Source organism: Micromys minutus (assembly GCF_963924665.1).
Source record: "Micromys minutus genome assembly, chromosome: 1".
Classification (NCBI taxonomy): domain Eukaryota; kingdom Metazoa; phylum Chordata; class Mammalia; order Rodentia; family Muridae; genus Micromys; species Micromys minutus.
Window position 1 is genome coordinate 187015279 of NC_137969.1, and position 15181 is coordinate 187030459.

At 38.7% G+C, this 15181-nt stretch overlaps 1 protein-coding gene and 1 pseudogene across 2 annotated transcripts in view; one reads left to right on the forward strand and one right to left on the reverse strand.

Annotated features, from left to right (window-relative positions):
* IMMP2L (inner mitochondrial membrane peptidase subunit 2) overlaps positions 1-15181 on the forward strand; it is a 409090-nt gene that overhangs the window by 140878 nt on the left and 253031 nt on the right. The gene's annotated exons all lie outside the window — the stretch shown is intronic.
* Positions 12515-13633, reverse strand: LOC308436947 (transcription factor BTF3 homolog 4-like; annotated as a pseudogene). Its single transcript has 2 exons — positions 13628-13633; positions 12515-13065 (listed from the first exon to the last, which is right to left on the reverse strand). The product of its transcript is annotated as a transcription factor BTF3 homolog 4-like (transcript).

Genomic DNA, 15181 nt, shown 5'->3' on the forward strand with positions numbered 1-15181 from the left:
AGAAAACTGAAAGATTGGAAGGGTCAGAAGTAGAGGGCATATTAGAGAAACATTATTTGTGATGTTAATTTAATCTGGTTTTGATTTCAAAGTTCACTAGGAATATATATTATTAGTGTGGTGATGAAATGTTTTAATATCATATTTTCAAGGCCTAACATGATGATTCTTATAACTCTGGGCTAATGTTTAACTATGACAAGCTGTAGTGATCTCAGTAGTCAGGGTGGCAGTCTGGAAATATTGCCACATCTTACTTACTAGGCTGCTGTGACAAATATGCATGCTAGTTGTCTGTTACTCAAGAAGAACTCAATGAGATTTTCTTTCTTCCTCCTCTTCCTGAATTAGTTTTCATTCCTGGTATGAGTGAGAACTACAGTGAGTTTTAGGTATAGGATGCTTGCTTCTTGCAGCTGTTCAAGTTGGGGGATAGGTGATGGAACAAAAGGCTTGCTGCTGCTCATAACAATCCTGCTCGGGGAGGGGAGAAGATGATTGGGATGGAATAAGTAGAAGACCCTGAAGACAATGAGGACAACTGTTGATGGAGGAACTGATCACCTTCTGGGTATGGGCAGGAAATCAACCCACAAAGAGAAAGGAGGTTTCAGTGAAGTGATAATGATTTTACTGCTGTACCATTTTGAGGAATTTCTTATGTGTGGGTTGACTTCCATATGATGGAATGATTTGGGTTACTCTGCCTGTAACTGCAGGGCTGATTACTTCTAAGTTAAGGCTAACTCTTCTACTGAGAGGCTGGTAAGCCTGACTTTTGATGGACTAGTATTTAGCAGCAGTTACCTTTGCACCTTCCTTCTATGGTCATCTTCTCATCCCAGAGAACTAGGAGAAATTTTCACTTTAATCATTTCATGACATTTGTCTTTGTTAATGGCACCTTTGCTGTCACTTCTTGATCAGAGAAGAATCAGACAGTAAGTGACTCACTCCTGATTTGTTAATGCAAACCCTTTTTGTTATTTCATCATTTTGAGATAGTTATTTAGCTTTTCACAGTCTTTTAAGCCCTGAGCCTGCTTAGGCAGAAGATGTTGAGTAGCGTGTTGAATTATGCAGAGTGAAGTTCAAAAAGTCAATCTTGATTTACAGCTGTTGCGTGAACAATTCAGTGCAAGCTCAATGAAGCACATTATCTGCAAATAATACTCTGCACTTGTATGGAAAGATCTAGAGCAGAAGGAGCCTTCCTTCCCTATGATTAATGTCTAAGTTCTTTATAACTATGATGCGTTCTATTGAGGTCAGACCCACAAGCAGCATTTCTGTGCCCATGGGTGACTATCTCAAGGATAATCAAGGGCTCCTATTATTGTGATAGATGGAGGCTCACATCCAGACAGATCACACCAGGCCAAGGCAGTTCCAAGTGGAAAAACTTTATTGGGGGGGCAACGGGGACAAAGGGGAAAAGATATCGAGGAAGGAAAAGAGGGGGCAAAAGGCAGGAAGGGTCTGCTTTTATTTAAACTGTGATGTAACTGCTCTCAGGTAAAGGTGGGAGCTAAACCAAATGGATAATGGGAATATATGGCTATTGCCATGGCAACAGATGTGCCTGTCATGGTTGCTTCTGGGTTAGGAGGCAAAAGTCAGTTCCTGGTACCAACACCTATTGCTAGCCAACATTATAGGGGACTTTACCTTTTCTAGTGGGAGACATTAATGATAGTTCTAATCAGATATGCAGGTTTACAGATTTTGTGGCTTTTGATGGTGATAACAGGTTCAATGGCCATTACATTCCATAAGCACCAAGTAATAAGCATTCTAGAGGAACAGGAAGTGTTTCAGAAGATTCTTAGATATTTTGCACTTTTAAGTTCATCCCCAGCAGACCAATACATTTTCTCTGTCAAGGTACTCCAAACAGATGGGGTTGTATATACAGTCCCTAACAGACAGATTTTCTATGTCAAGGTGCTCTGAACATGTGGGGCTGTATATACACACTTCAGCCTCATTCCTTCTATCTGTATCTTGATTCACACATAGAAGACAATCACTGCTGTGCCTTTTGGGGGACAGTCCTCTACGCACCTCACACAAAATGATGACAAGCAAAACAGCTGAGTTCTTTCTCCTTATAAAGTGTCAGAAATAATAGTCTTTCACATAACAAGAGAGGCAAAGGCTGCGGCTAGGAGGGGAATGACAGAAAAATATTGTGACCAGATTGTTGTATATTGTGACTTTGCTTTTTAAATAAGTAGGTTGGAAAACTGCACAGCCAGTGCCATTTATTACATAGGGGGAACTGGTGTGCACATTTGGAAGGCTGTGCATCCCACAAATTGGCTGGAGGTTTCAGGCTAGTTTCTCTGCTCACTAGGAAACTCAGGCAGAAGCTTGGCTACAAAGATATGATCCATATAGACATGGGGGTTAGAGTTTCATGCAAGTTCAGCAGTCACTTGAAGCTGTAGGCAGATTTTCAGGTGCCAGGCAATGGCCTCTCTGCCTGTGCCACACTGGTCACTTCTGTATCAGGAATTTGAGAAACTGAATTGACTTTAGGGAGGCCTTGGATGTAGATGCTGACAACATCTAAGGAAGACACGCTTAACCAGGTTTAGAAAGCAATTGCTGAGGAATGGGGAGTGTCTTTGCTAATGACTAGAATGTTAAAAATCAATGTAATTTGAGAAATTCTCACAAAAAACGACACCAGGTCCCCTTTCTCTCGTTGTTTCTGTGTGTTTTCTTATCAATTGCTGGCTTTTATTTATTCACGTATTTGGCTCTGTTAGTATACATAGCTCAAAATTGTCTGTATAAGTTATGCACATACACACACAAACACACACACACACACACACACACACACACACACACACCTATCCACCAACCCACCCCCCCACACATGCTTGAATGTGTGCATTCAGGTGCAATTTATTGTACTTGTGCCCTGAAATTGCACAAGAATAGATATGTTATTCATGACTTTAAGAAAACATTAAATTAATTTTTATTCTTTCTAGTTGGTGTACCTATAGATCTGCATTGCAGGTTTGTTTTATTTTTAATAGAGACCTGAGAAAGAAACTCTTGAATATTTCCACAGACATGTTTTAAACCTATCATAGCCACTAAAAATGTTTTAAGTATTCAGTATATATCTTTTCTTGAGAATAGCAAGTAAAGTTTTCTTCTTGGGTCTCAAAAAAGGACACTGTATCTAATGTGAAGTATGATGATCTCACTAACAGCTATACAAAAATGTATAATGATCCAGTTTACATAGATGTTCATTGCAGCATTTCTACATGTTAGCACCAAGCTAGACTTCAGGAAGAAAATGACTTCCCAGTTTGCTGAAGGCCTTATTTCAAGATTAAGACTTAAGAGGACTCCAGGGGAAATTCCTAAAGACTATAGAAAAGCAATATGTTGCACATATTGTTCATCTGGGCCTCATGAGTATTTCATGATAAAAATGTAAAAGTTTGATGCCTCAAAAAGATGGAGTGTATATTTCTTGACAAAAACCATGAACTATAACAATTTATGTGGCTATTTAAGGGCAGATCTTGGGGCTTTTGAATTGTGTTAGTATCCTGTCCTTTCATGGAATAAATAAACTGTGTTCTTCTCTATGCAGTTAAAACTTGCAGACACAAACAAACACAAAACATTATATAAATGGGGCCTTGAAACATATTAACTTAGAAGTTATTTTTTTTCCATTTTCATTATCGGAGTGTGCACTTAGAAAATGCACAGTTGCTATTCTATGGATTCCATTCTTGCAGGTGAAATTATTATGGAAATTGTCTTTTTACCATTAATATTTTTGTCAATTTTTAAATCTTGTGTGATAGGTTTTTAAGAGACTTGAAATGGGAATTAAGTGAATAAGAGCAAGTGTGGGAGTTACCTAAATTAGTTTCTATACTGTCTTTTCTAAACTCATGTTATGCTAAATGACTAGCAATTATTTTTGTTGATTATATCCTCCTATTTTTTTGTATTGTCTGCAGTAACTATTTTTTCTTCTCTGTCTTAAGAACCAGGTTATTCAATTGCATATATTTGGCAATTAGTGTACACATTCTTTGCTCTGCAATTAAGTAATGCATGATGCAGACTGTGAAATGAATGACTAAAAAGATAATTACGAGGCATACTTAATAGAAAGCCAAGTTCACTAGCTTTTTAATGTTCTTTTATTTAAGTAGCCATACTTGATTATTGTATTTTTTTTTACTACTACCCAATAAAACAAGGAATTGCAAAGAACCTTTTGACTGCCCTGCCAAATTGCCTTTATCTTTTTGTCTCACACATAATATCAATGAAATACATGCAAATGAATACAATATGTATCTGAGGTATAGCATTTTGAAGATGTGGGAGCACGAGGAAGGAGGCAGACCTTTGCAGGGGATGGCTTTTTCTTATTAGTGGTGGGCATTGCAGCTATGGCTTTGGCTGTGTTGGCCGCATATTCTATACTGAGCCTCATCCCCAGCCCCTCATCTTTAAAGTTAGCTGCTATCACCTTCCTTATACGTAGGTGTTTGTTGTCCTGTGGGAAGCCACCCCTTTTTAGTTGAAGATAAGATATTAAGGCATACCAAAATATGTAGAGCTTTTGATTTTCTGTTCATTTACCCTATTAAAAGTATACATAGTTAACATGTTTGGATACATCCAATGGCTTGTTTGCTGTGCCAAGAATCAAATCTTGGCTCTATCTTGGCTCTTGATTTGATTTTTTTTTTTTTTTTTTTTTTTTTTTTTTTTTTTTTTTTTTTTTTTTTTGCTCCTTAGCAATACATTTATTGAAAGATCACCATTTTTTATATATCCCTGTGGGTCCTTGTCCTTCCTGCCACTGGGCATGGCCTCTTGGGGAGGCAGAGCACAGGGCATTGAACTTACTCCACAGGGTGGCCAGGGCAGGTGCCTGGCCAAGACACTCCTCTGGGGGTGGGAAAGGCTGAGATATGAGAAAGCCAGAGCTGGTTTGGGGATCCACTGACCTGTAATAAGGCTAGGGCTAGGGTTATCAAATTCATGGCTATCCAGGCACCTCTGGGAATCAGGGAAGAGCTAAGAACCACAGGCTGGGGTCAGTGTCAGGGGGCTGAGGAGCAAGGTGTGCTTCTGTAGTTGAATGCCTTTTCCATGGCTCCCCATGGCAGATCTTGATGAAAATGACAATCCATGCTTCTAAATTGTTTATAGGCTATTCATGGTGGAGAATGGATATATACTGAACCATACCCACTTCTCAGGGTGGACAAATACCTGCGCCTCTAGGTAACTCATTAGCATGGAGAACTCTGTTTTGGGTCAACATGACCACATATTACATTTCCTATGTGGGAAGTGTGGCATGTGCTCCAGGCCAGAGATCTGGCAGGGAGTGGGAGTCATCTAAGTCTCAGGTGTGTGCCCCCCACAGAGTCCTCCGGTCTCAACCTACTCTAGCTTACCAAGCTTCCTGGTTTTACCGCACCACATTCTGTCTTTCCTCTATGATCATGTGTAGCCATGAATAAATAATTTAACACTAAAAATATTCAATAGGTTTTCATTAGCTTTTATTATAATGTATCTGTTACCTTTTCTTGAGTTATATGCACAAGAGGCAGAAGAGTTGTAGTCAAAAATTTTATACAAATGAATCAGCTGCATCATATTGTGATTAAAATAATAATTATAACACAAAAGAACACAAACAGTGAAAATTCAGTGGGCATTTACATATTCTCCTCTAACATGAGAATCCTGTTTTCCAAGTGATGAAATTATTATCTAGTCTTTATTTGGAATATTGCAATATTGTTTAAAGTAAACCCTCCCTGTGCAGGCCAGAAGCCACTTGGATACACAGGGAGGAACTGTGTGTCATTTCGAAGATTCTGTTGACAAGGGGTCTGCCAAATTGTGTCCTCCAAGCTTGCTTATGAAGGAAGAATGTGAAATACAACCTGATCTCTACTCATATCATTTGCCTTCTTTGAGAAACACAATTTCTTTGACAGTCTCTTCTTATGTTTGCTTAAAAGAGAGTTGAAGAAACCATGGGTTGAGAAAAACAGAGATGACTTAATTATTATTATCTGAACCCCAGTTTTATGCAGATGAAGGCTGGCAATTCAGATATAGCAATGGTTGTCTGCGAAATTGCAAAGGGGGTGGTGGAACTGGTTTCTAAACAGAATAGACATCTAGACAATTATGACTCCTGTTCTTTTGTTTCATATTTGGCTGAATTAGATAAAAGTGTAACCTAATGGCAAGGGGAATTGATTGTAACACTCATTGAAGGGGCAAAGACATTATTCCTGTGTTCAGATGTAGGGACTGCTTCTGGGCAAGTGGTTAAATCTGAGAATCAATTGTTAATACTAAAAGTAAGTCCAGTTTATGAAAATGAATGATGAAGTTATTGGACTATAACACTTTCTCTTAAATTTGAAGAAAACACTGCTAATTTAGGGTTCCATCAAGATGCAGAGAATAGGAAATAATGTTCTAATTTTTGGAAAATTGAATTCTTTCTCTTTTTTTCCCAATAAATGTCATCACATAGTGTATCCCTAGATAACTTTGGATTCATAGAAATCAGCCTGGTCTCTACCTTCTAAGTGCTGGGATCAAAAGTATGGAACATCATACATTCTAGCCTTCAGATACTCAATTATTTTTATTTTTTATTAGATACTCTCTGTGTTTACATTTGAAATGTTATCTCCTTCCTCCACCCTGCTCCCCTTCCCCCCTCTACTTGTCTTTAAGAAGCTACACTCTCTCCTAGTCACCCTCTCCACCCCATTGCCTTGGCATTCCCCTACACTGAGAAAACATGCCCTCCCTGGACTAAAGGCCTTTTCTCACATTGATGCCAGACACTACTATCTTCAGCTACATATGCAACTGGATCAATAGGTCTCTCAATGTGTGCTCAGTGGTTGGTGTTTTAAAGTCCATGGGAGTTGTGAAGGGTTTGGTTGGTTGATAATGTTGTTCTTCCCATGAGGTTACAACTCCTCTCAGCTCCTTCAGTCCTTTCTTTAGCATCTTCATTGGGGTCCCTGTGTTCAGTCCACTGATTAGCTTTCAGCATGCTCAGCTGCATCTGTATGACTCTGGCAGAGCCCCTGGGGAGCAATCTCTATCTGGTTGCTGGCAGTAAGTACTTCTTGGCATCAGCAATAGTGCTTGAGTTTTTTGTTTTGTTTTTTGTTTTTTTGTTTTTGTTTTTGTTTTCTTTTGGTGGCTGCATATGGGGTGGATCCCCAGGTGAGGCAGCCTTGGAATGATCTTTTCTTAAATCCCTGTTCCTCTATTTGACCTTGTATTTTCTCCCATGATTGTTTTGTTCTCTCTTCTAAGAAGGACTAAGACATCCCCATTTTTGGCCTTCCTTCTTTTGGGTTTCACAAGGTTTGTGAATTGTTTCTTGGGTATTCAAAACTTTCTGGGGCCAGTATCCACTTATCAGTGAGTGTGTACCATGTGTGTTCCTTTGTTACTGGGTTACCTCACTCAGGATGATAGTCTCTAGTCCCATCCATTTGCCTATGAATTTCATCAAGTTATTGTTTCTAATAGCTTAATAGTGTGTAAACTTTCTGTATCCATTTGTCTTTTGAAGGACATCTGGGTTCTTCCCAGCTTCTGGCTATTATAAATAAGGCTGCTACAAACATGGTGAAGCATGTGTCCTTGTTATATGTTGGAGCATCTTTGGGGTATATTTTCAAGAGTAGAATAGCTGGGTTCTCAGGTAGTACTATGTCCAATTTTATGAGGAATCATCAGACTGATCTCCAGAGTGGTTGTACCAGTTTACAACCCCACCCACACTGGAGGAGTGTTCCTCTTTCTCCATATCTGATCTTAGCCATTCTGACTTGTATGAAGTGGAATCTCAAAGTTGTTTTTATTTGCATTTCCCTGATGACTAGAAATGTTGAGCATTTCTTTAGGTGCTTCTCGGCCATTCGGTATTCTGCAGTTGAGAACTCCTTGTTTAGCTCTGTACCCCATTTTTAATAGGATCATTTGATTTCCTGGAGTCTAATTTCTTGAGTTCTTTGCATATATTGGATATTAGCCCTCTATCAGATGTAGGCTTGGTAAAGATTCTTTACCAATCTGTTGACTGTGTCCTTAGCCTTACAGAAACTTTATAATTTCATTAGATCCCATTTGTCAATTCTTGCTCTTAGGGCATAAGCCATTGGTGTTCTGTTCAGAAAAATTTCCCCTGTGCCTATGTGTTCTAAGCTCTTTCCTACTTTCTCTTCTAATAGTTTCTAGATACTTGATTTTTAACTCACAATTTATATCAAATTAATAATCTGTGGACATTATATTTAGGCATTAACCAGTCATGCCAGTGATTAGTATTTATATAAAAATATTTATAGAGTAGATATTATATATTTTCTTTTCTTTAACAGTAATGCATAAATCCAGTAGAGTTTGCAGGTTCTTCTATAATGTCATAGTATTAAAATAGTCATCTCCCTTAAAAGTAAAATTGAGTATGTGTGTTTAAACAGGACAGTTTTAGAAAAAGTGCTATATTCACCATTTGGGTTCTATTTTTTTATAAGGTAGCTTTATTTTTTCCTTTAAAGATCAATAGCACCACGTGCAGATGTACTTCATCTTTGCATACAAAGTTGATTTATTGTTTTTAAACTAGAAATTTAATGTTTTCCTTCTATTTGTGGTCAAGTAACATTTTGTCTAAATTTCCAAGAATTATTCTTTTTCTATCATTATTTATTGACCTTATATCTTAATCACAGCCCCTCCCCCCTCTTCTTCTAGTCCCACCCTACCAATTTCTCCCCCAGTACCTTGTCCCCTTCTCAGAGAAGGGAAAGGTCCCCATGTGTATCAACTCTTCCTGTCACATCAAATATAGTAGGACTAAAAACATCCTTCCTTACTGACACCTGACAAGGAAACCCTGCTAAGGGAAGGGATCCAAGGTTAGACAACAGCATCATAGACAGCCCTCACCACACAAACAGACACACACACGCACAATTGTTAGGGGACCCAGTTGAAGACCAAGCTGCACACCTGCTACAAATGTGTAGAGCAGCTAAGCCTAGCCCATGCGTGGTTTCTGTGTGCCTCCATGGGCCCAGGTTAGTTGGTTCTGTAGATCTTCTTGTGGTTCCTTTGACCTCTCTGGCTTAATCATATGCCTCACTCTTTCACAAAAAGTCTCAGAAATTTATCTAATTTTTTATTTCTTTGTGTGTACCTGTATTTTGCTCACATGTACATAAGAAGATCATGTGTGTACAGTGCCTATAAAGGTCAGAAAAGCCTATAGAATTCCTTGGAACTTGAGTTACAAACAATTGTGAACCATCATTTTGGTGTTGGAAACTAAAGCCATATCCTCTGCAAAAGTAGAAAGAAAAATTTTATCCACTGAGCCAACTTTCCAGCCCCACATTATTCTTGGGTATAAAAGTGATGGTTACATATTTTGTCAGGGTTACTATTGTTGTGATTAAACTCAAAGAAACTTATAGAGAAGAGGGTTCATTTGGCTTACACTTTTATATAACCATTCATCAAAGAAGTCAGGATAAGACCTCAAATAAGGCAGGAATCTGAAGGCAGGAGCTGAAGCAAAAAGAATGAAGTGATGTTACTTAATTCTCCCCTTCCCCACCTGATCCTCCCTCTGGGTAGCCTGGCCTAATATGCACAGAGCTGGGCTGCAGGGAGGGAAGCTTACTTTGGGGCTGGTGCATGTAGTGCAGGATTTCAGACAGTGATCCATGCTTGGGCAAAGAACACACCCCAGAACAACTTCAGAGAACTGGTTCCTTTATGGAGATGGGGGGATATTCATGCTCCTGGGGTTTCTGGAGCAAGGCTTTTGTAGCTGTGTACCATTGACCAAGGCAAATGTATTAGAAGATGGACACACCCAGGGGCTGTAGGGTGGGGTAGAAGGGTTACTTTATAAGTCAAACAAGGAGTGAAGCTGGATTATTATCAGGGTAATGCACTTTTGCTGGGATTGATGGTACAGGAGCTGGCTTTATGCCAGCAGGTTGTAAAAGGTCATGTTTGAGGGATCCTGGGTTAAAGCTTCCTCTCTTCTTCCTTCATACTAACCTGAGCCATTATTGTCCCACATTTACTGGCTTGCTCTTCATGGCTTTTTTCATGTATATAAAGTTTATTAGTACTGATAAAAATAATGATATTCTTGAACAGATGACAAAATTCCTTCTCGAGAATTCCCAAGTGAGATTTACAGAACTGCAAGAGCAGAACAAAGTTTACACTCAGAAATCTCTTACTGGATTGATGATGAAATTTATAGTAGCTGGCTCATGGGGTGAACAAGGCAATATGATGCCAGAATCTGGTCCGGAGCACAAATTTTATCAGTTTTAGATATATGCTCTCTATTCATCTACAACATGGCCCATTGCTCTCTGTTGACAATATGTTTTGTTGGACAGTCAAAGGAACAGAATTCTGGAGTAAGTAGACCACCTACAGATATTGATATAACAATGGATAAGATTATTTTGAATTATGACCACATACATGAGAATCCATCTGAGTATGGAGAGTAGAGGAACAATAGAAAAGGAGGAACTGTAGACAACAGTTAACAGAAGCACTAGAGGAAATAGTCTCCTCTTTTGTACTCTTATTTTATTACTGTTATTTATTTAGTTATGTCCATATAGTATATAAAACATAACAGGAAAAAAATCAATAAATTTATAAAATAAATTGAAAATGTTTGGATAACAAAACCACAGGAGATTTGCCTTCATATCTACAGATTTCTCAATATGCAGTTGGTCTTGCATCTTAAATATCAAGGAAAGATATTTAGCTTGAAACAAAAGTTGGCATGCTGCAAGGTCAAGCTGCAGTCCGTATGATGATGGGCCAGAAAACAACAGATTCTTTAAACCTTATCTAAATGTTGGCTATAATAAATGCTGTTATGTCAAAATATGAGCTTTTATCAGAACAGCAAGAGGAAAACCTGAGTGAATGAATGTAACTTACCTACAAGTTCTTTAAAAGAAGGTACGCAAATAAATACTGTGTTTTACCACTGTTCCCTGAAGCATTGTTCTAAGCATGCAGGAGGGCGTTCGGAGCAGCTACAACCACTTAGATCTACTCAGAGATACGTTCAAGGCCAAGAACAGCAAAGTGCCTGAAGAAATTCTCCCATGGCCAGTACCATTTCAGAGAATGCCTATTTGTGCCAGGAGATAACATAGCCTATGTGTTCTTTTCATTCAAAAGGACATTCCCAGGCCCAACCCTGCTGACAGAGGTACACCTGCATCTGCTACCAAGAACAACTAGGAAACAGGATAAGCCGAGTATAAAGTTATTTATCAAGTATTCCAGATTGAACTGGACCAACCATAAATGTGAAGGGAAATGCAACACTGAAGATGGCACTGTTCATTGAGGTGAAGAACAAAAAGAGGAGTTAGGCACTTTCTCTATGGAGACCTTCTGTCTCAAGCTAAGCAGAAGAGTAAGATCAAAGTCTGTCCAGTCCATTTAAAGACCAGTATGCAGGGAGGCAGAACACCAGGAAGAAAGCTAACAAAAAGGACATTTTATGTGTCTGATTAGGAAGTGGGCTTATGGTAGCCACACCAAAGCCTTGTGACTCTGGCAGCAATCTAGTGGCAAAATATTTCAGGACATTTTCAACCCAGAGAAGTGTATAACAATATTGACATTAACCAAGTAACACCAAACTTCTAATGGAAGGAAATTTCTAAGCTCTGAAATCAGAGACCTCACCTTTCATCATTTATGTGCAATGTTTGTTAGAGAAAAAAGTAACAAATGTAAAGATTTGCATTGTTTCTGTTGGGGAAAGGAATAGTATAGATATAACTGTTATCCAATCTCTGTCCAGTGTGGACACACATACCCACACACATACATATACATACACATACCCATAAACATACATGTACATACACATACCCACACACATACATGTGCATACACATACCCACACACATACATGTGCATACACATACCCACACACATACATGTGCATACACATACCCATAAACATACATGTACATACACATACCCACACACATACATGTACATACACATACCCACACACATACATGTACATACACATACCCACACACATACATGTACATACACATACCCACAAACATACATGTACATATGCATACTCACACACGTACATATTCATGCACATCAAAAGTCCCCCCCCCCAGAACAAAAACCACCCTCAAACTGTACAAATACTTCACATTTTAAACACAAGAGTAGATCCTTGGAAGATAGATCATGGGAAGAAGTGCAAAATGCAAAATCAAATGGCCAAGAAATGCTGAGCAAACAGCATCATTAATATACAAATATTTATATTACTGAACTCATAACGGGAGATGTTTTTCCAGATCTGTAAAACTTTGAAACAGAGCTGATTGTTAAATCTAGTCCATGCCAGCTTTCAAAACCCAGAGGAATTTCTTGATGCTTCATCAAAATGGTCTATAAGATCTGGAACATCATCATCCTCTTCATCAGTGTCTCCTGGTTTGGGTGCTTTACTATCCAGTACTTGTCATGGGAACTGCTCATCTAACTTTCTAAGGCTCCTTAAGCTGTCAGCACTAAGCTGACTTAATATTCCAGGAAGCATTTCTGTGACTGGTTTGGCCTCTGCATGACCAGTAATTGCAAAGGTGTTAACGGAGAGGGAAGCTTGGACATTGGGATTGTTGAATTGAATAACTGTTCCATCCTCTTTAATCATGTTCACCTCTTCAATACCAGCTGTAGTGTTCACAGCCAGGTTCTTTAGTGAACTCTGAAGCTTTTTGTCATCAGTAGTAGCTCTCCTATGTACCACCTTCTTCTTCCTGTGAGCTGTGCCCTTTTCTCCTATCTGGACCTGAGCTTGAAGTTTGGCTACCTTTTCTTATTCATGCTTTTGGTAAATCTGCAGCAGGGAGGGTCCTCCAACACCAGCCCACTGAAAGAGCAAGATGGCTGCCTCAGCTGAGACAGAGAAAGACTGCCTCTCCATGGCTTTTTAAGCCTGTTTTGTTATAGAACATAGGACCCCCAGCCCAGGAATAGCTATACCTACAATGGGCTGGGCCCTACCCCATCAATTACTAATTTAAAAAAAATTGCCCCATAGACTTGATTACAGCCCAGCCTTATTGAGGTATTTTCTCAACTGAGGTTCCCTCCTTTCAGATGAGTTTATTAGCCTATGTAAAGTTGATATAAACCTAGCCAGCTCATATATGCTGTTTCTTTATCACTGAAAATCAGTCCATGATTTATAAATAACTATCGTTTATGTTCTTTTGCATTGCAGCTAAAAGGCCAAAATTAAAGAGATATTTACTGGTGGGAAATAAAGGATATGATGCATTGTTACATATTTGGGGACCGAACCATGGCCATGATCACCATAGCAACTTCACCAAGCATGTCTCATTATGGTAGAAATTTGTAATGGTAAAGTCCTTTAAAACAACTAATCTAATTGTTGACTGTACCATGCAGTAGGACAAATCAGAAAATCAATCAGATCCCGCCAGTTTCTTACCTTCATCGTGTTACACATAAAATAAAGGTTTTGACTGTCAGCTTGCTTGTCTGAAAACCAGTGAACTTAGAACTGTGCCAGAAATCCAACAGCGTGTTCCTGTTAGGCTTCTGAAGCACAGGGCAGTCTCATTTTCCTAAAAGGTGTGGGGGAAGACTTTCCATAGTCTGAGTCTTATGTAAAATAGGGCCACAGCGCTGAACTAGTTGCTATTTCTTGTTCCCATGGTGTCCCCAACTTAAAACCCACGTATTAACTAAATACAAACAGACAAAAACACCCAATATTTTAAATATTTAAGCAATTGCTACTTGTTTTCTGTAATTTAAATTTTATTCCCTTGTTATGGGATAGTAGTTATGACAAGTTTAGGTATTACAAAAACAGAACAAAACAAAAACAACTCTTCTACAATATTATCTCAAAGTATATAATCAAGGTCCAAAATAGTCATGATTTTATATCTTTTATATGTGATTCTACTGGGGTTACATAAATATAATTAATAATTTTGTCACACACTTTGACTACCAAGGTTCTTTAAATTTGTCAGGCAGTTGACCAGCATTTTAGGATTTTAATATGCAAGAATCTACTGAGGACACAGAGAGGTAAAATTAAATTTAAGCCTAGATGGCCTACTTGTTTATTGACAAGAGTTACTCTTCACATCCTTTCTTCGGCTCTAGGCTTTGTACCAACCTCTTGAGTAGAATTTCAATTATTTCTACAGATACACAAATGCTTACATTTTAAAGCAAAATGCAATTTATTCTTCCCAGTATCTAGACCTCAAAAGCTGTATGGATGTGATGAAAAACATTAATAGACTGAACCTTATTCTTATTTAACTGAAAGAAACTGCAGCTGTTGATGGTTTTTGCAGCGAATGAACCAAATCTACAGTTAGACTACGAATTTCTGCAGCCACACATGTGCTTCTCAGTAAGTACATTGACACTAGACATGCCACAACAAAAGATAATTTCTCACTAATCCCAGGACCTGGGAACAATGTTAAAAGCACTTCCCTGGGTGGTTATATTGGAATGCTCTACTGTTAACTTCTAGGAGAGACGAAGTATCTGTCTTATGCCAGAGCAATCTATGCTTCCAGTTCTCACGTATACGACAAAATAATGTTTCTGGTGCTGTGCCATAGGTAATTAAGCACATTTGTCATTGAAGATCCATGATTTCACATAGATGAACAGATGATGTGATCCCAGCCTGTACTGACAGTCTGAATAAAGCAAAGGTGAAAATCAACAAGGGAGTGGAGTGTGAGTTCACTTACTGCCTCTCCACTCCCCACTGCTGGTTTGGTTTTCTAGCACTCTTACATGAAGCTTTAAATGGAATCCTTCAAAAGAAGAGTGAGTTGAAGTATGTGGCTTTCACATCTGACTATGAGATAGACACTAAATGTGTCAGGGAGTAATGAGGGACCCGACATCTGACTTTAATAGTGAATGGTAGGAGAATTCAGATCTCCAAATGCAGCATCCACTTTATCACAGGGCTTGGAAGATGCTGCTGCCTTAGTTTCCAATA